Source organism: Tympanuchus pallidicinctus, unplaced genomic scaffold (genome assembly GCF_026119805.1).
Source record: "Tympanuchus pallidicinctus isolate F22 unplaced genomic scaffold, pur_lepc_1.0 scaffold15, whole genome shotgun sequence".
In the NCBI taxonomy this organism is placed as follows: Eukaryota; Metazoa; Chordata; class Aves; order Galliformes; family Phasianidae; genus Tympanuchus; species Tympanuchus pallidicinctus.
Genome location: NW_026294669.1, coordinates 31,510,337 through 31,533,706, shown reverse-complemented (window position 1 = coordinate 31,533,706; position 23,370 = coordinate 31,510,337). Strand labels below are relative to the sequence as shown.

General features: G+C 40.2%; 1 long non-coding RNA gene across 3 annotated transcripts in view; it reads left to right on the top strand.

Moving 5' to 3' along the window:
- Positions 1-5,285: 5,285 nt before the first annotated feature.
- Positions 5,286-23,370, top strand: part of LOC128077253 (uncharacterized) — a 134,903-nt gene continuing 116,818 nt past the window's right edge. For all 3 annotated transcript variants that reach the window (XR_008204900.1, XR_008204902.1, XR_008204901.1), the window contains exons 1-2: positions 5,286-5,357; positions 8,733-8,875. This is a non-coding gene — a long non-coding RNA (uncharacterized LOC128077253). The remainder of the gene's footprint in view (positions 5,358-8,732; positions 8,876-23,370) is intronic.

Genomic DNA, 23,370 nt, shown 5'->3' with positions numbered 1-23,370 from the left:
GAAATGCGGTCTGAAACCAAACTGAAGCTGAACTCAACTGTACGTTTTCTGAAGTAGGATACAGAGTTGAAGAGAAAAAGCAACTTTGGCTAGAATTTAAATCAGTCATCCACTATTTGAGTAGACAAAATTCAGTTTCTTTCACTGTTCTCGTAAGCTGATCTAACTATAGCTGTGAAAGGAGAGATGAAGTATGACTTTATGTTCTACGTGTTTTTTTCAGTTGCCTTATAGCTTTGTTTGTGATATGTGAGGGTGCCTTAGCCATGCTGGCTTGTCAAGGATTGCATCTGTGGTTAAATTCATCACCGTAGCTGCTTTATTTAGCTGCTTAACCAGTAGTGTTCATGGTTTAACAACAGAAAGAAAGAAAAAAAAAAATGGACCAAGAGAAAACTAAACCCTAAGTTGAAATGTTTCAAAAACAGAAAAATAACTGTCAAAGGTTTGTCTTGATTCTCTTAGTTTAAGAGTTGAAGGAATGCTGCTCACAAGTATCCTCTGTTTGGTTCAGTTAAGGTGAAGGAGGTAGATGGCAATGCAACTGAAATAGATTAAAAAAAAAAATCAACAGCTGAGGAAATGGGATCATATAAACTGGTAAGTGTAATAAGTGTGGGGGCATCAGAAGTCTGGTGAGCCGTGTGGTTCTTGCCATTTGGACGTCTTAGTGGCTTCACATCTGTGTTGGAGGCAGAATCAATTTTGGTACTTGAGCTGCAGGTAGAATTGGCTACAAGGTTGTATTGTCTCTGTTCTGTTACTTCTGTGAAAAAAGCATGATGAGTATACTACGTGTTTATTCATTTGACTTCTGGGCAGATGCTGGTTCACTGGAGAACTGGGAGTTGGTTATTACTGCAAAGTTGGGCAGTTGAGAAAGATGCATGTGGAATAGTCTGCATATATTTATGTATTTATATTTTCCTTCACTTTAGGAGGAAAAGATAAGGTTGCAGAAATTTAAACGAGACGAAATAATTGTGGAAGTACACTGTATTACAAATCTGTTTTTATAGGGGACACTATCAAATAGATGAAATGAAATTTTCAGAGTAGAAAGTAATGTGGCAAATTCATATAGGCTGTTCTTATATTCGCTTCAACTAGTGTCCAGCTGGTTAAACTCTGTAGAAATGCCCACTAAAAATGCTTCTCTAGAGGGAACTAAATATTCTAGAGATAGGGTATTACGCACTATGCTGTCTTACTCTTTTTCCTCTTAGAGCTTGAGTGTTGAGGCCAGTGACCAAACAAGAATTGCTCAGACCTCTGCTACTTGTTTTGGTGCTCTCCAGTGTGACTTCTCCATTCTTGGAAGCAAGCAAGACTGTGGAAGTGAGATAGACACTGAAGAGCTGTATGCTGACGTGTGATGTATGGGGTTTGGATGCTGTTTTGTTCCAGCTAGGAATGTGGCTTTAACTGAGGAGTGCAGGTGTGAGTATTGTGTAGCTTGGGTAAACTACATATGCCAATGACACATCCTATATACTGCACTGGGAGAAAGTGGTAGGTTGGGGAGTGAAAAGTAATGAATGTGTATCTGTAAAAAGTTCTTGTATTTCTAGGATAATGAAGTATATATCATTATTTTTTCTTATATGTACAATTTCTTGATTATTAACTACGGTATCACTTGTTGAAGCTTATGTTTTAGTATGTGGTGACAGACCATCATCCCTCTGATGTCCTGAGGATTGTCTGTGCATGAGGTGACTTGAAAAGCTTTAGAGAAAGTGATGGGCGACTTTGCAGAGCCTCTCAAAGTCAAATGACTTGTCTCAGTAGATCTAAGTCACAAGGAATCTGGAATCTGCAGCCAGGTTTTTGTGATGGATGAGATGTGTGGGTGATTACCTCTTCTCTAGGAGGAAAGTAAGTTGGACATGCAGGTTGGACTTCATTCATACTGGAGTTATACCTGATATTGAATACAAACACGCAAGCAGCCTTTGCTGTCAAGGGATATCTTATTCTGAAGTGCAGTCAGATTATTGTTTTTTCTTATCTTCAGTAATACATCAAAATAAGTCCATTTATTGTAGGAGAAGATTGGGTAAAACGGACTCGGCACAGCTTAACATAGCAAATGATGCTTGGTAATCATGTATTGAGGCAGAGTGTAAATTTTCCAAGTGCAACTATTTGCAAACCTCACTTATTTGGCTCTAAAATGTGTAGTCCAATATGTAATTGTTTTACCTCTGCGAAATCTGTGCTTGTTTGTCTTCCTTGCTCCAAGAAAGGTAGATCTCTGAGAAACCTTTCGTTATCAACATAATTGGCTGTAAGTAAATGATTCTGGCAGGCTTTCTTGAGGCCTTTGCTGAAGGCTGTTGGTGAAATTCAGCTAGTTAGTCATTAACCTGGTGTTGTGGAAACTGTTAGGTTCTAGTTTTCATTAGAACACGAATGGAGAAGAATGGAGGATATGTATGTAAGTGTGAGAACCCAGCAGTTCTGTCACTTCTGCTGTTTCTATATATTAAAAAAAAAAAAAAGCAGGAAATAAATGTTGCTCACTAGGTAACAAAACAGTAATGAGAACATCCTAGGATAGCTACTTGTATATTATGGCCTGTGTTCCTTGATTTTTCTTGAAATTGCTTCCAAATGCTTTCCTCTACTGCTTGTGGTGAGGCAGGGAAGTAACTATCAAGGGATTATTTATGCTGATTGTAGGACAGTGTCAGTATTTTCGTTATCCTTTCTTGGTTTCAAATAGGGAGAAAAAATAAGTAGCAAAGCTGACCTGAGTATTTCCAGTCTGAGACTTCACTGGAAGAGCGTCTTTGTGCCCAGCTCCAAATACTCGTTGATCTAGGTAGATCCTTGTGTCAGTGTTAGAGAAAAAGGGACTGCAGTTCACTTGTCACATAGAGTCTTTGAAGTTCTGTGTATTAAGAAGTGATTTGCATAGATTCTTCATATAAAAATAGCTTGTAACGAGTGATGTGGCTCTTGTTTAATTCACTTCCAAGTGTCATCCTTTCTGTTGGGAGGTTTAAATACCGAATGTTCGCGGTGATGGTGTGACCAGAACTTGTCTTTGCCAGCTAACTACCAATTTAATAAAGAAAGACATAGATTAGCAGCGAGATGGTGTGGGAAATGGGTCATTAACTGCAGTAAAGTGGCAGTAATGTAAAGAGACATATTAATGATGACAATGGCAATGTCACTGATGATGAAAAATGCAACTCCTACACTTCGTGGAAGTTTCTTTTTCCTGGGAATTGCTGTTCATTGACCTTACTCTGATCTCCAACTACGGCTTTGTTTCTTACTCTTTATCTTCTGACTGGATTATTTTATTAGAAGTAAGCATGAAGTAACAAGCTAAAATAGAATTAAAGTATAATAGTAGTTGAATTTGGTGTGTGTTGTAAGCCTATTGTTCACAGGTAATACTGAATGCATTAATAAAAGCTTTCCTGAGGCGTAAGAATATCAATGGTTCAGAGATGTGAAGAACTCTCTCCAAAAACAGTTAATGCTTAGGTGGGATATAAATCACTTCACAACTAGAACTTCCTAGCGGTCTGCTCGTAAATGAGCGTCTGACAGTCTGATTGCTGTAATGCAGGGCACCAGAGTGTGTGAAATAGAATAAGTTAGACATGAATTCTACCCTCAAAGTGTTGTCCAAGCTCCTAGGTGAAAATAATTGCTCTTCATATCAAATCTCCACATATCACCTGTTTATGGTCTGTAATTGATGATTTATCCATGTTGCTGTTGTATGAGAATTACACTAGAAAAATACGAATTGAGAATCTGATTTAAGAATGACATTATGGCTGCTCACGTGGTGTTCATAACCGTGTTCATTTTTGTGCAATAAACACTCAGTTCCTTGTATATTCATTAATGAAAAATAACTATCCAGTTAGAGGAAACTATCGTGAAGGACATTGCGCTGATGCATTTCGGAATGCTTCCAGGATGGACTCAAGTTTTGCTTAATGGGATAGAGTGAACAGAATGGTGTTCTTGTAGGGTTGTGCATTGCCAGACTGCTATGGTGAGTAATTCAAGAGGGAGTAAAAAAAAAAATAAATAAATAAAATAAAATCCCTTACAAGAGGACTTGGCTTGGTTTAAAGATCTATTGTAAACTTATGGTAAGCTTGGCTATGTGTCTGGAGGAGGCAGTGTTTCCTACAGCCTTTTAATTCACTATTTCTCAGAACTTGGAATCAAACCCTGAAACACCTCAAGCCTTAAGGCTGCTTGAGGTAGGCTCGCTATATCACTGTAACAGTGGAGAAATGAAGATAAAAATAGCTTTCTTGGAATGTTTGGTGTAGTTAAGAGCATCACAGAAGCTCCCATTTTAGCTGCAGGGAGGTTGCAATGCCAGGAGTTTGTTTGTCCCTACTACACTTCTGATGATGGCAAACCAAAAAGCTCAGAGGCAGTGAGTTCTGATCTGTTCTAGACTGTATGTGGATGAACTCTTCTTTCTCATCTGACAAGAGCTTTGTGTTCTGTAGCTGTAGCTGCCATCTCGATCTTGCTATGTGCTTTATCTGCTGGCAAGTTGAAAGGAATGAATAAAGTACACAATATCAGGGGGCTCCCCTTTAAAGCAGTTTATGTTTTCAGCTCTTCTCCCACATCTGTCCTGCTCCACCTGCATGTGTAGCCTTTTGAGAGGCTGTTTTCTATTACATTCTCTTGAAGATGTGTCCAGTCCAAACAAGACCAGTGTCCTCAGCTTTTCCTTGAAAGGGCTGTGTGCTCCAAATCCAGCTATCTTGGTGACCCTCTGTTGAACTTGCTTCAGTCTGTATGCCTGTCTGGTAGTGGGGTACTAAGAACTAGCTGAAACACAGGGGTTGTGTAGTCAGTCCTCAATACACTGAGTGGATTGCTTCCTTGGCTTGATGGTCTTTGCTCCTGCTAAAACTGTGGGGAGTGCTAATGTTTCTGCCAAGACATAGTAGTTGCTGGGGTTGTCTCGAGGGCTTTCCTCTGCAGAGTTGTTTCCAGCTGTTGTTGTGGCAAGCGTCTCTTAGTTGCCAAGAGCTTCATGCTGTCACTGAGGTTTCAGTCAGTCCATTAGTCCGACCTGGGATGGCATTTTGCAATTCAACCTAGTGGCTGATTGTTCTGATCAGGTGTTAATGGTGACTCCCATGTGCTCTAGCTCCTGCAGGCCAATTGAGACGTTAAACAGGGCGGGTAGCATTAGACTTGAGTACCGCTGTTTTCCATGCAGAGAACTAGAGGGTAGTATTTGACAGTATTTGTGCTTGATTTTTTTTTTTCCCCATCATGTTTCACGTCCTCATAGTGTAAGACCAGAACTTGGGTGTAAGACGCTGAGTGCCAGTGTTGCTGAAGTCAAGGTGAGCACACTACTGTTCTTCCTCTTGTTCACCAGTGTGGATTCTTCATAGAAGGTGGCCCGATCGTTAACTGTGATCTTCCCTTGGTGAATCCCTGCTGACTGTTGCTAACTATCTTCTTGTCCTTTGTGCCCAAAAATGTGTTCAAAGAGGATTTGCTCCATGATTTAGGTCAATTTAATGCATAGTCTAAAAGAGCTGTGTAAGACTTCGTCTGGCAAAACCAGTGTGGTGAATGGCATGCCTAATGTTGTTTTTAATGAGTAGCTCTATAAAATAATTACAGTTCAAGCTGCATTATCTGGGTTGGATTGTAGTGGAGCAATTAGCAGCATTAGAGAAAGATGCAAATTCTCAGTGCCACACTTCCATAAGCTTCCAGGGGTAGTTTCTCATGCACTGGAGTTGAAATAGTCTTTTGTTTCAAGTAGTTTAAGAGCTTTTTATACTCTAGAGAAATAGTTTGTCATTCTGATTTAGTGAAATCCATATGATGATTTATATGGCTCAAAGCTGGGAGAACCAGGGTATGGGAGAGCTGCTTCAATTTTTGCAGCCTTTCTTCCAATCGATGTAAGAATATTAGTTTACATAGGAATGCTGGTGGTTTAATAGACTGTGCCGATATCTCAGAGAAGAGGGGAAAAACCACTCTAATTTTTTCCTAATGATCTAGGAACCTGGATGCTGTAATAAATGCATTTAACTCTGTATGCAGTTGAGGGTGGTGTCTTGACTTTGTGAATGCTTAGAAGTGCTAAGAGCCTCATGCTAGTTAAATATGACAGATCAAAGGTGCCAGCTTTGCAGAGCTGTCTCAGAATATTGGAGAAGAGCATGTACAGGACAGATGTCCTATTTTTATACAAAATGGGAATATAAATGGAGTAATAGTTTCTTTGCTGCTTCACTACGTGACTTTAAGGTAATGTCTGATGCTCTAATACTGAAAGATAATGAACAAATGGCTGTAACAGCATTTACGTGGGGTTCAGTAGAAGTGTCCCCAGACAGTTTTGAGTTAGGTAGAAAAGGTTGGTGATAATGCTATAGAGGTGTTGCTTCAGTGTTCTATTCTACATAACTGGGGATGTTGAGAAAGCATTTGAAAGTACATCTTCGCAGTGACATGAAAGCAATCGGCCTTTGTGGGTAAAGAATGGTCTTCTGTTTCATTGCAATTAAAGTATGAGCTGGAAGTCAAAAGGCAGGTTTAATGATGATTGTGTGCGCTCAGTGTCGAAGCATGGGTGAGAGTGACCTGGCTGTGATGATGCAAACCCCATAATGCTAGCAGGTGACTATTGTTAAATTGCCTCTTGATCATTTTTTCTTCTGAAAGACAAAGCTAAGGGACATCATGCAGAGATCTATCACTCCAGCCAGGGTATGCGTTGTAGCTGTAACCACTTAGTGCTGTCTCGAATTCTATTTTGCTTGAGAAAGGAGGCTTAAAGTAGTTGCAGTAAATGTTAAGGTTTATTTTTTAGTTTTATTATGTGGCAGTCAGTCAATTTTAATTTGTGCTGTGGAATTTTACTCGTGCATTGTACGTGCCAATGGAAACTTCAGCATAGCATGGGAGAGTGTGGATTAACAACAACTTGAACTATCGCATCCTTCATTTCTCTCCTCAGTGTCTTTTTTCTGGTTGCTCTGTGCTTTCAGGCCAATTGCCTTTTTCTGATGATAGGACTTCATAAGTGCTTAATTTCACTGTTCTGTGGCTTAATTTCACATCATGTTGAAAGAATAATTGGAAAAATTACTGTATTTTTCTTTAGCATGCTACTGCACTTCTTGGTACAGTCCTCAATTAAAACAATTGGACTGAGAACTGTTGGCTTTAGTAGCATGCTATTTTTTTCGTTGAAAGTGAAGACTGACCCAGTATTTTGTGCTGGTGCTGTTGGTCTGTGCTAACATGATGTATTTGCTGTAACTAATTGCTAATCCTGCCTTGAATGCCATAACTCGATTTGTCCATGTACTAACCAGTTTGAACTGACTTCAAACTGCTCATTCAACTTTATTCTCCTGGAGTGTCTGCGCTGATACCAGCTCAGACTGTGGCTTGGATGTTTTTTTGGGAAGTGGGGTTGTTAATGCTGGTGGTCTTGAAGATGTTGATGACTTGGTAGGACTGCACTACCTGCCTGCTGGACTGCTCCGGAATCATATACCGCAGTGTTCTGGAGCGGCGAGACAAGCAGTCATGTGCTGCTGTACTGATGTATGTATCAGCAAATGTTGAAAGAGACATTTAGATTATGGTCTCTCACTTTCAATATGAGAAGTATGAGAAAAATACTTCATGGGTGTAGAAGAAATAATTACTTAGTGGGAGCTGATATTTCAGTACAAGAAAGATGCTTATGTCAGGTTTCAAACAAGATTAAGCTGCGAGTGTCTAAAAACTGATTAAGGATAAAGAGTAGCATCAGTCTAGTGATAATGTACTCTACCTTGGTAGAGCAACTTCCCTTTATCTGCTGTAGGCAGTTGTTTTACTGAGAAGACAAGCAACAAGCTTACCCCCAAAACATGTTTCCATTATAGCACTCCTTTGTTATGCTTCAAATAGAGCAGTGGTCCTGTGCCTCCATTCTACAGAAGGAAGTGCTGTGTGTTGGTTATGGCAAGGATGAGATGAGATCCACGTGCCTGAGTTGAGAAGCCGAGCCCTTTGTGTTGCTTGTCCAGGCAAGGAGCTGCTCCGTCAGACTTGGTGGGATTAGTGAGGTTAATCTGGAAGGGAACAGTGGTTCATTTCTTATGCTGCTAGAGAAGGCTTCAGATAAGCTGGACACTGGGTAGTGTCGTCCACATTGCAGTGACTGCTTGGATTCGTGACGAGGTACTGCTCAGAAGTTAGTGCTCAGCTTTACGTTCCTGAGCTTCTGGCCATTTTGAAGAGGGGAGAAGAGCCTGGAGCTGATACCTACATGCCTCCTTGCTTATTGTATTGGAATAAGAATTTCTAGTGTGGAGTATAAAAAGTAATGGTTTCTAGCTGAAGATCTTGCAGATGACGTGTAATCAAGAACAGTACGTGTCTACTGCACTTGGGGTTCAGAGTTAGATGTTGGTCATTTAAGATTCTGCTGAACTTGAAAAACTGTCTGTAAGTGCTGGGGTCTTTGGAAATGGGAAGTTTAAGTATTTATGAGCAGAGGGGGGAAAACAGTATTGCCTTAAGTAGTTCTTCTGAATAATTTAATGAGACCTTGTCACTTGATATAGCTACGGACAGCTGTGTTAATCCCTAGATGGGCGATTTCTTTTTTTGTGGCAAGCTCTTTAATTCTAACATGAAATATCAATTTTCATATTTGTGACCCATTTATTCAGAGAAATGTTTTCCTTTGCTTCCAGAAGGAAACTGGAGCCGTTTTCCTTGTGTCTTCAGCCTTCTGTGTGCCAGTCTCCAGGGAGGAGCAAACTGCTTTGGTGTGAGCTGTTAAAGTATTTACTGAGGCCTTACTGTGGAAGCTGAGTGCGGAGGATCCAGATTATGGGTAAAGCTTAGCTTTTTGATTACTTAATTGATATCAGTTCATTTCATGTATGTTGTATTGCAGTAGGTAGAAGTAGAGATGGTGAAAGGTGTGTACTGTGAGCAAAAGAGCAAGTAATTCAGTAAATACTGGGGCTTCAGTTTCAATGATTTATAGATTAAATAAATAGGGAAATAGAATGTTTGTAGAAGAGGGATGGTGACTGTGCTTGTTCTGCTTAGTATTTCATGCTGGAAAATAAGAGAAAACACTACTGTAAGTATTAAAGATTTCAGCAAACCAATTGAACTTCCATATGAGTCTCAGGCTTGCGATGCAGATGTTTAATGAAGTGAGCTTGTTCCCCACTGATTTTGCATTACCATTTTGAGTCATTTCCCTAACTTGCAGGTTTTTGTAGAACATCTTCAAAGTGAAAAGTATCAGCTGTCTTGTCTCAAGTTTTCCTCTGTATTATATGAGGAAAAAAATCATTGTAGTGCATATAAATAAGGCAAAAATAGTGTGTTGGGGGAGCAGCTTGAAGCTTCGCATCAAGAATAATAATGTGAGAACGTGGTGCTTTTAAAAACTTGTAATGATTGATAACAAAGGGTCTTAGAAATGTACAGTTGAATATTTGTGGGTTAATAATTCCCTTTCTTCTACAGAAGACTATCAGTGGATAGGTTTTTAGTATCTTTAGTGCACTGTTCAAGACTCATCAGTTAGGAGTGGAAGTAAATTGAATAATATTTCAACCCAGATGCAGTGTTTCAGTAATTATGTAAGCTAATCAGTATTACTACATTATTGTTAGCAATACAACAGTGATTCTTTATATCCATGCTGGTTGAGCTGATGCTATGAGGGGAAAACAGTCTTTTCCCAGAAGTAGAAGGAATGAAAATAACTGGAAACCCAATGTAGCTGTCAAGAGATTGCTTACAGTTTTTGGTTTTAATTGTGGGCAGCATTTGGCCTAATTGAGCTTTCTACTGATCTTCACCCCATCCTTGCTCTCGAGCAAGGAAACTGCGTTGGCGCATGGTACTCATCTTTTCCACGTAGGTAGATTAAGAGCCAAATGTGCTGTTGTACTTAGGAATGCAAGATGGTAAAAGAGGGGCTGTCATGTCCTGAGGATGGGGCACGTAGGGAGCTGGAGCTACTACCTTTTGTAGATAGAGAAGGTCTCAGGATGGGAGCTTTCTCTGTGGGTGTGATCATCAGTGTCCAGAAGAGATAACTCTGACCTGTGGGGATGGGCTCTGAGCCTGGCCTGTATGGTTGGTGTGCCACCTTGGGTGTATTGATGCCTTGGTTCTGTCATTAGGAGCTTAAACGCTTTAAGGGGCTGAGAGCTGCACTATAAAAATTGACAAAACAAACAAGAAAATACCAACTAATGACTGAAAATTGCAGCTTGCTTGAACTTTCAGCTTCCTTGCTGACTTTTGCTTTTAGATGGTTTCTCGAAAGGCTTTTTCATTAATGAAAACCAGCATCCGTTGTACTAATACTTCATTATTAATTTCTGACATAATGGTTCAACATCCAGTATTTGCTGCATTTTTCCAGTCAGCTGTTTCACTGAGAGCTGTCTTGAAGGAAATAAGCAGCAGCCAAATATTCACCTTGTTGCCGACAGCTGTAATAAGCAACTTCGTGCCCTTGCTTCTGGAAAAATGTACTATTATGTATGGTGTAGTTTTAGCAAAATAGTCCTAAGATGTTCTTCTTACTTACTAGATATACTCCTTTATGTGTTGCAGCTTCAGTGCATGGAAAAGAATGCAAACAGCACTGACCACAGCGTTCAAATTATTAAAAAATATCAAAGATAAAATATTGGAGGCTAAAAATAAGAGAACAAGGACTGGACAGAATATCCTATTGAGGAAGCTGGCTCTCAAACCGGTCTCTTAAAATGGAGATTGTCTGAATTCAGTAGTATGTTATTACTTGTTTACAGAGTACCTTTTATCCTGTGACCGTTCTTCCTTCCCATCTTTTCTGCTTGGAGTTGGGTATGGTGCTATCTTTAAGTGCAATGGTTTGGGAAGCAAGTTCTCCTATTCATATGCTTTGCATGCTTCCTCATTCTCTGAAGTACGGTCAACAAATGTTCTTGGCCTTGGTTTTCATACAGGGAACAAAATATGTAACCGAGTGACTTGAGATGAGCTCATCAGTTCAGACATGAAAAGTAGTATTACTGTTAAATACTCACCTTAGTGCTGATCCAAATTTTTTTTATGTAATTAAAAGATCATGTGTAGCTTAAAGAGGGATCAAGAGGTGCACGAGGGAGTGCCCTTGTGAGACACAGTCTTCCAGAACTTCTTGTATTGACCTTAAATATGCCTTGAGCACTTCTGTACATGTTACTTGGTGTCAGGGAGAAGAACTGCAGTGCAGAAGAGAACAGGCAGTCGTCGATGGTGTTGTATCTTGTTTCCTCAATGTTTAGCAGGTACCCCACTGGAAAAGGCACAAATAAAGGCACAGTAGTCTGGCTTACCGTACTAGGGCGGGACTGGGTCCAAACAGCTTGTGAGCATGTGCCTGACGTTGCCCTGAATGCTGTTGTAACTGAGTCCAGAAGTTGTCATTTCCTTCTTTCAGTGTTAATAACAGCACATGTAATGGTTCAGACAGGACTGAGACATCTTTCATGCCTGTTTTCACAGGAAAAAATTCTTGATCTGCATATTTTATAGCTTTACAGTAGGCAAATAATAAAAATATTTCTAATACTTCCTTAGCTGCTAAGACTCATCAGGAAATATTAAGGCAAAAGCAGAGTATATATGTAAGTATTTGCCTTGCCTAGGCATGATTAAGTAGGTGGAGATAAACCCATATTTGCTGTGTTTTTTTGGACTGCAATATTTCTCTTCAGCTTTATCATAAGGTATAACTAATTGTGGAAAATACATTTAAAAATATAAACCTGACAATTAGGATAGCTGTATCTATAAGGGAAGACCTGAATGAATATCATGCTCATACAAGACCAAATAAAAGATTAAACCTGTATTGCACTTTCAGCGTGCTATGATGTTTGCAACACTGATCTTTTATTTCACTTGACGATCATGAACGCAAAACATATCCTCACATTAAGTATGGAAACTGCCTGTAACTTGCTTCTGAGTACTTTGCTGCAATTGACTGGAATCATTCTAGTGAATTTGGAAGATGAATCAAGAACTATGGAGATGGGGATTGCAGGTGATCCTATGAATTCAGGAAGTTTCAATCCCAGTAGCCATTAATAAACTTTCTGTACAGGTTGAGCTCCAGCTCTGGAGCTGGTGTTTAACAGCTCCTGCCTTCAGCCAGTCCCCATTTGGCAAGAATGCTCTTTCCTGTACACTAGCAGTCATCAGCTATGAAGGGCTCGCAGATCCATTGGATCCCTTAATTGATGGAGTGGTGTTTCCACTTGTCCTGCTGTGTGAGACCTCTTTAGATCTGTCCCCTTTGGGTGTCTGTAGTAATGAATGCCACGGGTGATCAACAAGTGCAGTGACAGGATCAGGAGCATGGTCCCTCACGTGAAAGCCTGGAGCTGCACTGTGATGAGCAGTGCATGGTGTGAGCTTTCTGGCAGGGGAATCTTAACTGATGAGATGAAGTGTGGTCTTAATGTCACTAAAGAGCTTCAGTTCTAACAAGAGGAGAAAAAGTGGGAAGTATTGCAGTGTTGCTTTTTGAGAAGAGATGAAAACGCGACCCATCTCTTCTGCAAACTTGCTGTAAGGGTATGAAGATGCAGGAGCACAGGTTAGCCCCAGTGCAAGGTCTTGCTTCATGACAGGTGGGAATGAGATGCTCAGACTTGAGCTTTGCTGCCTCTTGGAGGTTTGATCATTTTAACGCTGCGATGGGAGGACGACCAAGGGTTCAAACTCACCTTTGACAGCTGCTAAAGTATAATGCACTTAAAGATGCCATCTTGTAATATCCTCAGCTTCAACGGAATCCATGTCTTAGGCTAAAGTGTTGCACTGTACCTGAACGTCAACTAAATACTACTGGCATAGGCAGTAACTTAGGGTTGTCCATAAAGGGTTTTAATCAATGAGAATTATTTTAAGAATATTGCAGTATGATAGCTTTTAATTTACTGATGAGGGGGTGGATGTGCGTTAGGGATATTAAATTAACCTCTTTTCATGATAAACCTGTCCTGTATTTAAAAAATGCAACATAAAGAATTTTGTTGGGAAAGTCAACTGTCTATTTAGGTCTTGATTTGACTTGTACTGAGGCTTGCTCAACAGAGCACTGTAGTGCTGGAATAAATATAGCTTTGCTGACCTCTGAGCTTGTTTCAGGAACAGAAAGCAGGAGAGGAAAATCGTAATGTAGGCTAGACAGAAATAATAAAATGAAAATACTGTCAAGAAGAAGCTTAGGGGTGGATGAGATATACGTATTACATTTAGCATGCAGGGAAGTGCATATTAGTGGCTGTGTTTTCAAGTTCAGTACCTTTTCTTTCCAGGAGCTTCGGTTTTAACTGCACCAATATTCCCTAACCCTTCTTGTAGCACTTGTTTCTGTGTTCTACTGGTTCCTGTCTTTAAAGCGAGTGTCTTGCTTTTATTAGTCCATGTGCTTTTTTCACACAGTGTTTAGGAGGGTGACTGGAGAGTGGGGAAGCATCTGCACCTTTTTTATCTTTAATCTTTTTAATCTTGTTCATCGATAGGAAAGGCTCCTCATCCGAATTACATACAATCTTTCTGTATTTCTCTACATATCATAGTGCATTAGAATACGCATGAATTACAGAGTATAGAAGCCTTTGTCACAGTACTGGAGTCATTTAAGCATCTCTGATAAATACAGCAGTAAACAGCCGTGGGGATTGTGTGCAGCCAAGTGTTACTGTTCACTCCTCTTGCTGCTCAAATACTGAGAGCTCTACTAGTAAAATGTCCTGTGCTCCTCTTCTTGGATGTGTAATGAAAGAATGCTTACCTTTAAAAAAAAAAAGCTGTTCTCACAGCTGAGGGGTGAGTGTTTTGACCTCAAGTACTTGTCAAACCTGCAGAGAAACAAAAGAAGCTTTGTTTGTGGGTGAAGCAAGCTCAAATATGAAACTAATGAATTTTTCTTTAAAAGAAAGTCCAAGTAGCTTTTCTTACATTAAGGTGAAGGCCTCTGTTTACCAAATTTAGAATTAAATTGGCTTGGCAGTGAGATATTTCTTTATTTAATGGCAAACCTGAGAAGTGCTTTGTGCTGTTTGACTCCAGCAATACTGCTGCTTTTATTGGAATCTTCTCTGCCCTTATGCATGCATCAAATTTGTTCTATGTGAATTGAGTCAGAAGCACTGGCCTTGGAAAAAAAATTCACGTGATGGCTTGCTTCCAGCTTCTTTCCACAGTACCTTTTCCTTACTGGGTATGAGTGTCATGCATGGAGGGAAGGCTGCATAACTGATGTAGGTGTGAAACTTGTTGTGTGCTATTGCCACCTTTTGTACGTAGCTGTGAGCTTTGTCCTCAGTGCAAGTCTTCAGGAGGAAGTCTGGTTAGGCCTGGTCTCTTCTGAACAGGGCTGCAGCTTGGTTTTACCTAGTTGGGTTGTCATGGCAGGTTTTCTAATAGGTCTAATATGTTGAGCAAGCTTGTTCTACTTGGCTTTGTGTAGTGTCACCAGGACTGTAACTCATGTCATGATGTCCTATAGGGAAGTAAGATATCTGGGGTGATAATGGCCCTTGAAGAGGAGATGCAGGAAGCACGGAGAGGTGCGCAGGGTGAAAATACGTGGAGCGTGGGCTGCTGCTGGAGACCTCACCACTGTTTGTGGTTTAGCAATGGCTGAGCAAAGCAGCATAGCCCTCTGACCATGAGCTGGTCAGAACTAGTTTGTGGGGGCAGCTGAACCAAGATTACTTGGTTCAGCTTGGATTACTTGGATATTAATCATCTAGCATCTATAAAGGATATTTGTTTGTAGTAGATTTGGATACAGCATGGAGCTGTAGATGCTTGCAGCAAGTACAAGGCATAAAAATGTTAGCCAGTACTACTGAAGAAAAATCCACAGTGAACGTATGCAGAGATGAGGAAACCACTGAGGTGAATGTGATGTTTGGCAGAAAGCTATGTGTGCTGAGTGCTGCCCAACATCACTAGCAGCAGAATGAAACCCCTAACTTTGGGGCCCAGAGGAGCAGCACAGGTTGAGCTTAACACCAGAAAGAGGTGGAAATTGGTGTAATGTCTTATTCTTTAGTAATAATAAGATCCGAATCAAAAAGACTTCCAAGATTTCAGGTGGATTTAAGAACACCTTATTATGTTTGAGACTTAAACTATTTAAGTGTAAATGAACAACGTGCTTCCTCTATGCCCATGAAATAAGGTTTAAGGTTAATGATGAGAGGGTGGTGACTACCTTTCTCAGAGCAGAAATTCCTCTAGTCTAGAAAGCTTTTAGAAGTCTGTCTGCTTTTATGCTGGGAAGGCATGCCAGGATGTGATTCTATAGTCTTTAAAAAAAAAAAATAAATAATAATCAGATGAATAAGCAATCAGCAATCATGAGTACTGTGCCAGAGCCACATCTCGAGTACAAGAGTAGAGATTGATTACTCGATGCTTTGCACAGAGGTATTTGGCAGGAAATCTCCATCACAATACACTGCTTCCTATTGGGTTTAGTAAAACAAACTAGAGGTTCAGCGTTTTTCATAGATTCCACTTCTGGTGATGGCCAGATAGATTTCTTTCCAAAATGCACGTTATGTTGCAGCTGAGGAATATAGAACCTTCTTTCATTTACTGCAACATCAGCAGTGCTTCGCCATCTATTTTTTTTTTCCTAGCATATGTGTTAAAAGTGATTCCTCTACGAACCTGGCAGTGTGTCAGCAGCACAAATGAGAATAGCAGGGATGGATGTGAATCATAAACCAGTAGCTAGGGCCTCCTTGATTTAAAGGAAACACTTTGTAACTGCTAGGCTAGGATTCTGGCATCAAGTTCTTTGGTACTTTAGCTTCATTTTAAGTAATTTCCTTTTATTATGGTGAAAGGAAAAATATTACTGTTGATGTGGTGGTTGTTAGCTCAGTTTTGTTGGATATTTGAGGATACTTCTATGTAGTAATAGAAAAGCTGTAGATCCAAATCATTTTGCGATAACACAGGTTGAGATGAACAGTCAGCATAAGGAGCTGTACTTGGGCACTATGTTTTGTGGCTGTGGCTTTGGCTGGACTCTAAATGCCCCCAGATGTTAAGTCTATGTGGAATCCTGCAGCTGTGATCCACTCCTATGCAAAGTGCTCTATTGCATTGGTAATAAAAACCTCTTGAATGTCTATTAGCTCGTGGCTCTGATGTACGTGCAGTGAAAGTTACTGAATGTGCTGTCAGTGTACTATAATGGAGATGCTTGGTATTGGCACGCTCCTACAGAGGACTGTCAAGTCTGATCATGAATTAGCGACTGGATTAATATTTTTTTCTGCCACATGCTCTGAAATTATTCTGGACCCTGAGTTGATGATCAGTCTCATTGGGATGGCTTGGTTTGTGGAGCTGAGGAGAAGGTGATGTGTGATGAGTCTGTCTGCTGCCATGTATCTGTCAAAGCACAAAGTCCATTACAGTTGGCTTAATGGCCAACTATTGTATAACTTTATACCTCTTAACTACCTGACTGCATATTCATCAACTCCCAAATGCCTATAAGCATTGAAATAAATTCAACTGAACTTGGCAAACAAAAACAAGCGTTGAGAACATGATCTGATTTTGACGAGTAGGAGATGGCAGTGTATTTAAAAAGTAAACAAAGAAACCCAAGCCCTGTACTCTACATGATATCTTCTAACTGCTTTTAGTCCTGGGAACACTTGAATGTTCTTTGTGGAGGAAAAAAAGAATACTCACTGTACATAGCAATATATCTCACATACAGTTTTATTGTGCTGATGTGTGTAATGAGGTGAATTAAAATCTGTGGAGTGGGAAAACATACATAAAAACTGTCGTATTTATAACATGCCATATGTAAGTTTTCTAATATGTAATCTGCAATTTATCTGACAAGTTGAAGGGAAGATGGTGATGAGGTAAAATTTTTAAGTTTTAAGAAATGAGCAGGTTAGTCTTGCACGTCGACTCCTATTGCTTATAATTAGGAAACTTTAGCTTGGTCTAAAGCTTAACCTCTCCACAAGTGATTTAAACTATTTTGACAGCTGGTTGTATCATTGGAAATGTTAACATACTAAGAACAGTATCTGTGAGCCAAAAGGCTAAAAAAGAGTTACAGAATATATGTGGTATATTCTTAGGAAGTGCACTGCTTTATAGCATGAAATACACTGTATCTATATGCTGCCTATAGAGCAAGCATTTGAAAAGCATGGCAGGTTGTTGTGGTTGGAATGTGTAACTTTGGATCCACTGCAAACTTCAGAAAGCGAAGTTGATGTTAACCCTCTAGAAGGGTTTGGGTGGTTTGTCTTTGTGACAAGGCAGTCTGTATTACGTCTGGAATGATGGTAGCAGTACTCTCCTTTGCTTTTGCAGCTGCTGTTTGGCTGTATGAAGCGCACAAGTTGCACTGTGTTGTCTCCTCAGGACTCCCCTGAGGCTGCTGTGCTTGTACACCAGTGTCCTTAGCTACTTTAAAGAATCCAGATCAGTAGGAATACAAAGCCTTGTGGTAGTGAGCCCTTTCACAAAAGGAAATCGTTTAAGGGGAGAAATTGTCTATAAACACTGCTTCAGTCAGAAATCATGTCAAGGATGCACCTATGGTTTCCTGTGCTGACAGTTCGAAGCCAGTTGCTGTGTTCAGCTGCAGCTGAGTTGCTTTGTAGCTGCCAGATTTGATTCAACAACAACAAAAAAAACACCACTGGTCCCATCCAGGAAGATGAATAGCTGTGGAAGTGAGGTGGTAGCGGCTCAAGTTTTGCCTCGTTGAGACTTTGAGCTTTGCCTTCCCAATCTAATATTTTTTCCTTGAAGTTAGTGGCATGTAAAACCTATACATACCCTTTCCCTGGAGGCATTCAAAGCTGCGTTGCAGTTAAGGTCCCTTCCAACCCAAACTATTTCGTTGTTTAATTGACTCTATCACAGGTCATCCAGGGATATAGGTAATTTGAGTTCAAGCACACATTACAGCTGGGCATGGCTAGCAAAGTATTCTTGCACAGCTTCGGTCAGTAGTGCCACTGCTTCTGTCTCAGCAATGCTACTATGGCCTTATTTGTGAAGATGCTTTTACACTGCTTTTTCTGCTAGAGAGTTGGATGGGAAGTGTAATCTGGGAAATGTAAGATCGATAATATTTAGCTCTTCTAGGAGTAGTAGAGCACAAACAAGATCACTTTGTTACTTGATGTTTCCTCTTGCCTTTATGATGACTTCTCGTTTCTGGCTGAGCAAGTTGGGCTCAACAAGGAGCAGCAGGAAACATTGGGAACTTGTCTGTTAGCACGGTCCCAATGGGAGTAAGGTGAGTGAGTTGCAAAAACCAGATACCTGATTTTTTTTTTAATTTTTTTTTTTAAAGCTTTCTTTATTTTTTTTCCTTAAAACAAGCCATCGATGTTATGCCACAACAGATCCAGTAGCAGGGTGAATGGTATTATTAGCTCTGCTAGCTTTCTGCTCCTGAAGGCAAGTGTTGAACTGAGTTTTGTCATTTCAGACAACTTGCTAATTTTGGTTTGACTTGCATTGACTTGTTAGGAAATATGCTGCCCTGGTGCCTGCAGCAAAACACGAATGAATGCATCTGCAGAAATTTTCTGCTGAATTTTTCAGGTTTCCTTAAGAACGACCTCAAGGATATAAATATAAATATATATAAAACCTTTTGTGCATTTATTTCTGTTGAGTTGAAATAAGACAGTTATTTCCAGAAATTAGGGGAAGTATCACGAGGTGTTACCTACTGAAGTTTAAGACCAAAGTGTCAGAACACGTGTTGGTAAAGTGGAATACTAGATCACCAGATCTTACTCTGTTTACTGACTGCTGCTAAGAAATATAATTAAGTGCTAGGAGCCCAAGAATCTGGACAAGATTTGATCCTCTATTGAAAGTTGTATTAAAATGTGTGCATTAGATCAAGCTTCGGTCTTGAAGTAGAACGCTGTCAAACTCATTTGGGTGCTGTGGTATTTGCACTGATGGTAGCTGGCAAGACACGCAATTTAGAGGGTACTTAAAGTAGTTTTTAATAATGTCTAAAATCTACTTCATCTGGTCCTGTGTTAGAAGCAACAAAACAGCTTGGTGAAAATGCAAAGGTAAATAATGATCAGCCAATTCACTAGACAGAGAAATCCTGTAATACTCAGTGTGCTGCATATACTCAGTATCGTGAGAAAAAGATATGAATCATGATGGCACTCAGAAAGTGCAAGTTCTAGTTACAGTGGATTGCACTCGTTTTTGGAGTAAACATAATTTAGCTAACTGTAGAAACAGCTAACCATTTGGCTGACAGTTGCCTCTGACTAATAGGAGCAGTAGTATTCAGATAAGAATCTGCTTTATCCCAAAAGATGTGCTAACAGAAGTAGATGCTTAGGTACAAATCCTGTCTTGAGGGGATGCTACAGAAGAAATTGTTCATAACCATGTTTGATCTGGTGGCTAAAGGCTAGCTTATTCTGGTGGTTATGTCTAGTGGCCAACTCAAGGTAAGACGTATAGGTATCAAGCCCTACGTAGATCTAGTATTTACCTCAAACTGAGTAATTTAAAAAGTATTCAGAAAAATTCATCTCCGGAAGGACGTGAGAAGGGGGAAGGAAACAAACATCAGGTGTGTGTGTGTATGTATGTGTGTATATATGTACTTTTCCTCTCAAAAAATGCTGGTTTTGGTTACATTCAGTGCTTCCACATGATCCTTTCCGTTCTGATCGTTAGGATCACAAAATAGCCTGAGTTGAGGGTACCCAAAAAGAGCAAAGAGTCCAACTCCTGGCTTTAACCATGTCTTCCCAGAAATGAGACCAAGTGTCTGAGAGCACAGTCTTAATGCTCCTTGAGTTCTGGCAGACTGGAGCTGTGCCCACTGCCCTCAGCAGCCTGTTCCATGCTCACCACCCTCTGGTGCAGAGCCTTTTGTCAGCCCTCCTCTGACACAGCTCCATGGTTTCCTCAGGTCCTGTCACTGTCACAAGAGAGCAGAGATCAGTGCTACCCCTGTGCATCCTATGAGGAGCAGTGTGCCTCCTGGAGGATCTGATGCCCATGATGAGGCCTCCTGTCAGCTTTCTCTGGGCTGAACGAATCAGGGGACTTGTACCTTTCCTCGTACGTTCTCCCTTCTAGACCCTTCACCGACTTTGTAGCCTCCTACCTTCCCCTTATAGTACTAAAATACTTCAGCACTGCCTGTGCTGCTGCAATACCAACCATATATGGGTTATGTGGTTTCCCATAGGGTGCTTGTGAGAAGCATCGTCCCAGACTGTTTAGAGCCCCTAGGCTGTTGATGCCCCTGCCCTATGAGTAGCTTCTGTTGCCAAAGAAAAAAAACCCAGCTTCCTGCATCTGTTTACTTTTGTCCAGACATCCATTTCTGTTCTTTTGCCAGACACGATTACTTCTGTTTGGCAGTGAACAGTATTAGTGTGAGTAGCTTGTTGTATTAGCTTGGTGCAGAGTTGGCAGTGTGATGAAGCAGGGATAGGAGGGGGGGGGGCTATTGCAGTTATCAGCTGAACAATTTTTCACTGTAATCAACCAACTTCTACCATGGGATGCTGGGTCATAGCTTTAATCTTAATAAAGTAGTGTAGTATATCACCTGATAGGAAGGAATACATTTGAAGAGATATGCCAGAACACAGCATTTGGCATTGCAGTGGCATGCAAGTAGCAGAATGTCAAATCCAGATATTCTGAAGTGCTTCATGGCTGTACTGTTCTGTGTGATTTCAGTTTAAGTTTTGTGCTTGCTGGCACTTCCCAACTTCTCCTGTGTAATTCCAGCCCTGAACGTATTGCCAGATTGCTCTGGAGTTGCTGAAGGAGCAGAGCTATTTACAACAAGCCTCAGCTTTTGTTCGTCATAACAACGTAGTCTGGATCACATAGCTTTGCGATCTGACTTTCAGATGGAAAAATGCGGGGAATGATATAGCAGTAAAAACTCAGACCAATTTAGTGCCCTAGATTTTCAAAACTACTTTTGGGAATAATTCCAGTTGATAAACAGCATTTTAAAAAAAAAAAAAAAATCCTTTAAGCTACTGTGCTTATTTGCCTGTGTGTTAGAATTAAAAAATGCTAGTAGTGCAGTAGAAATGAACTGGAAATGTGTTTCTGAAGATACGATGACAAATTCTTTTTTTTTCCTCTTTGAACGTGTGCTCAGGGCAGAAGAAATCTAAATAATACCAACAGCATTTGTGGCATTTTACAGTGTTGCTTTTTCCTTGTGTTGACTTTTGCAGGTCTGGTTTGGGATTTGATGTTATGAAAAGCTCATTCGCTGCATTGTGGGAATGTTTATTTTGGGGTTGTGGAAGGAAAAAGGCTGAAGTAGTGGATATATTTCATGGTATTTCTTATATTGTCTGCTGACTGAAAGACGTAGGAGAGTGCTATTAAAAATGTGTAAGTACTGGAAACTTAGAAGCGCACTCGTATGGCTAAGATGTTTTGACTTAGGTGTGTACTAAGCGTATTATAAACTGGATTTATTAATGTGAATCTGCAGCTGTCTGTGTTACCTTCAGTGCAGTGAATAGGAGAAAGTGCTCACATGAATCTAGTGCTTAAGAAAGAAGAGAATAAACATAAACACGGCTTGTTAGTGGAGTTAGCTCTTAAGTGACACACGTCAGCAAGGATGGGCTTTCTGACTTGACTTCTGTATCTTCTGTGTTCTTCTATTTAATTGTTCTTCAGCAGTAAATTCAGAGCAGCTTCTCCCCTTGATTCCTGGGCCTATCTCATGCTTTGAGATCATGCTTGATGGTAATGGAGAAGCAGCACTACTTGGGGCTTGGAGCTGCCATGCTGTGCAGTTTTTCTGGCGAAAGATAAAATAGATGGAGAGAAAGAAAAGCTGTGGGACTGGATGCTCTTAGAGGCAAGATGCCAGGCGTATTGCATGAGAGATAACTGCTGTGTTCAAGTGAGCTGTTTCAGAATAATTATCTGTATGAAATGATGTAACTTTTTACTGCACCCTTCCCTTGACTCCGGCATATTTCTCTGGAGCTTTTTTTGTGTGTGTGTGTGTTGGGTGTCCTTAGCGTCTCTCCTGTAGCTTTTGGGTTGTAGCTGTAGGTGACATATGATTCAGGTAACCAGGAATCCCATTGTAAGGGATGGGTGCCATCACACTTAAAGATAATCCTCCAGAGTAAAGCATTTGGGATGCACGGGGGCTTACGCTATACTGGATCAAGCCTGAAGATTACCCTCCGGTAGCAAATGGAAGCTCTCTGCCTTTTATAGTGTGGCACTGTGTCATCATGGTGACTGTCACCTGCCTTGGGCAAGGAGAAGTGCTGGTCAGGCTTCTGAGAGCATTAGCATCAGCGAAGGGCAAACCTTCGCATCTCTCAGTTCACATTCATCACCAAAAGGTCAAATAAATAAATTCCTGGCTTGATTTAAAGCATTATAATAACTCTCTTCCCCTCTGTTACATAAATCCTTAGCAAAAAGGCTGCAGCATATCAGTTCCTGCAGCATCTTCAGCTGTTAAGGGAGAAGGCATTTCAGTTACCTGAAACACCCAAAACTACCAAATTCTTATTCTAGTCCATACCTAATATGTACTGATTGCTCTTTTTTTTTTTTTTTTTTTTTTAATAGAAGGCTTATTAGACCTTGTTATTAGTCCATGGACTTGTTGCATTGCTTCCTTCCCTTTGAACAGAGGTGTTTTTCTGTGTTTTTTAATTGTATGTATGCATGGGAGCAAGATTAGGGTGTAGTTGAATATTGGTTTTTACTACAATTGACATTCAGATACTTCTTGTGTTTTTACTACAGAAATGCTTAAAGATAAACTGTGTATTGGTATTAAATTTGCTGAAGGAGTATTGGTGTAAGAGGAGATTTCGACTTTGTACCTTCTATCTTTATTATCTCGTGTTTCCCTGTAACTGAATCTATTAATGAGAACTTCCATGAATTTTTTTTTTTTTTTTTTTTTTTTTCTGGAGATTATTTTGAAATCCTTACAGAAGGCAAAAGCCCACAAGAAATTCCTGTTGAGAAAGGACTCGGAAGAAAATGTGATTAAGTGGGGAAAAGTGGAATATCAATGGAGTATCCAATAACCTTTCAATCCTTCTGCAAGGTGGAAAAAGTAGGCAGCAATAAATATTTGTAAGTCTGATAAAACACCTCTAGAAGACCTAATTTTTTTTTGGCATTGCTGTGGTTTTACTAAATCAAGGTCAGACAAGAACTAGATTAAGCTACGTGGTTAATGTGCATATTGGGTGTAGCATAGCTAAGTCAGTTGGCATGCTGAAG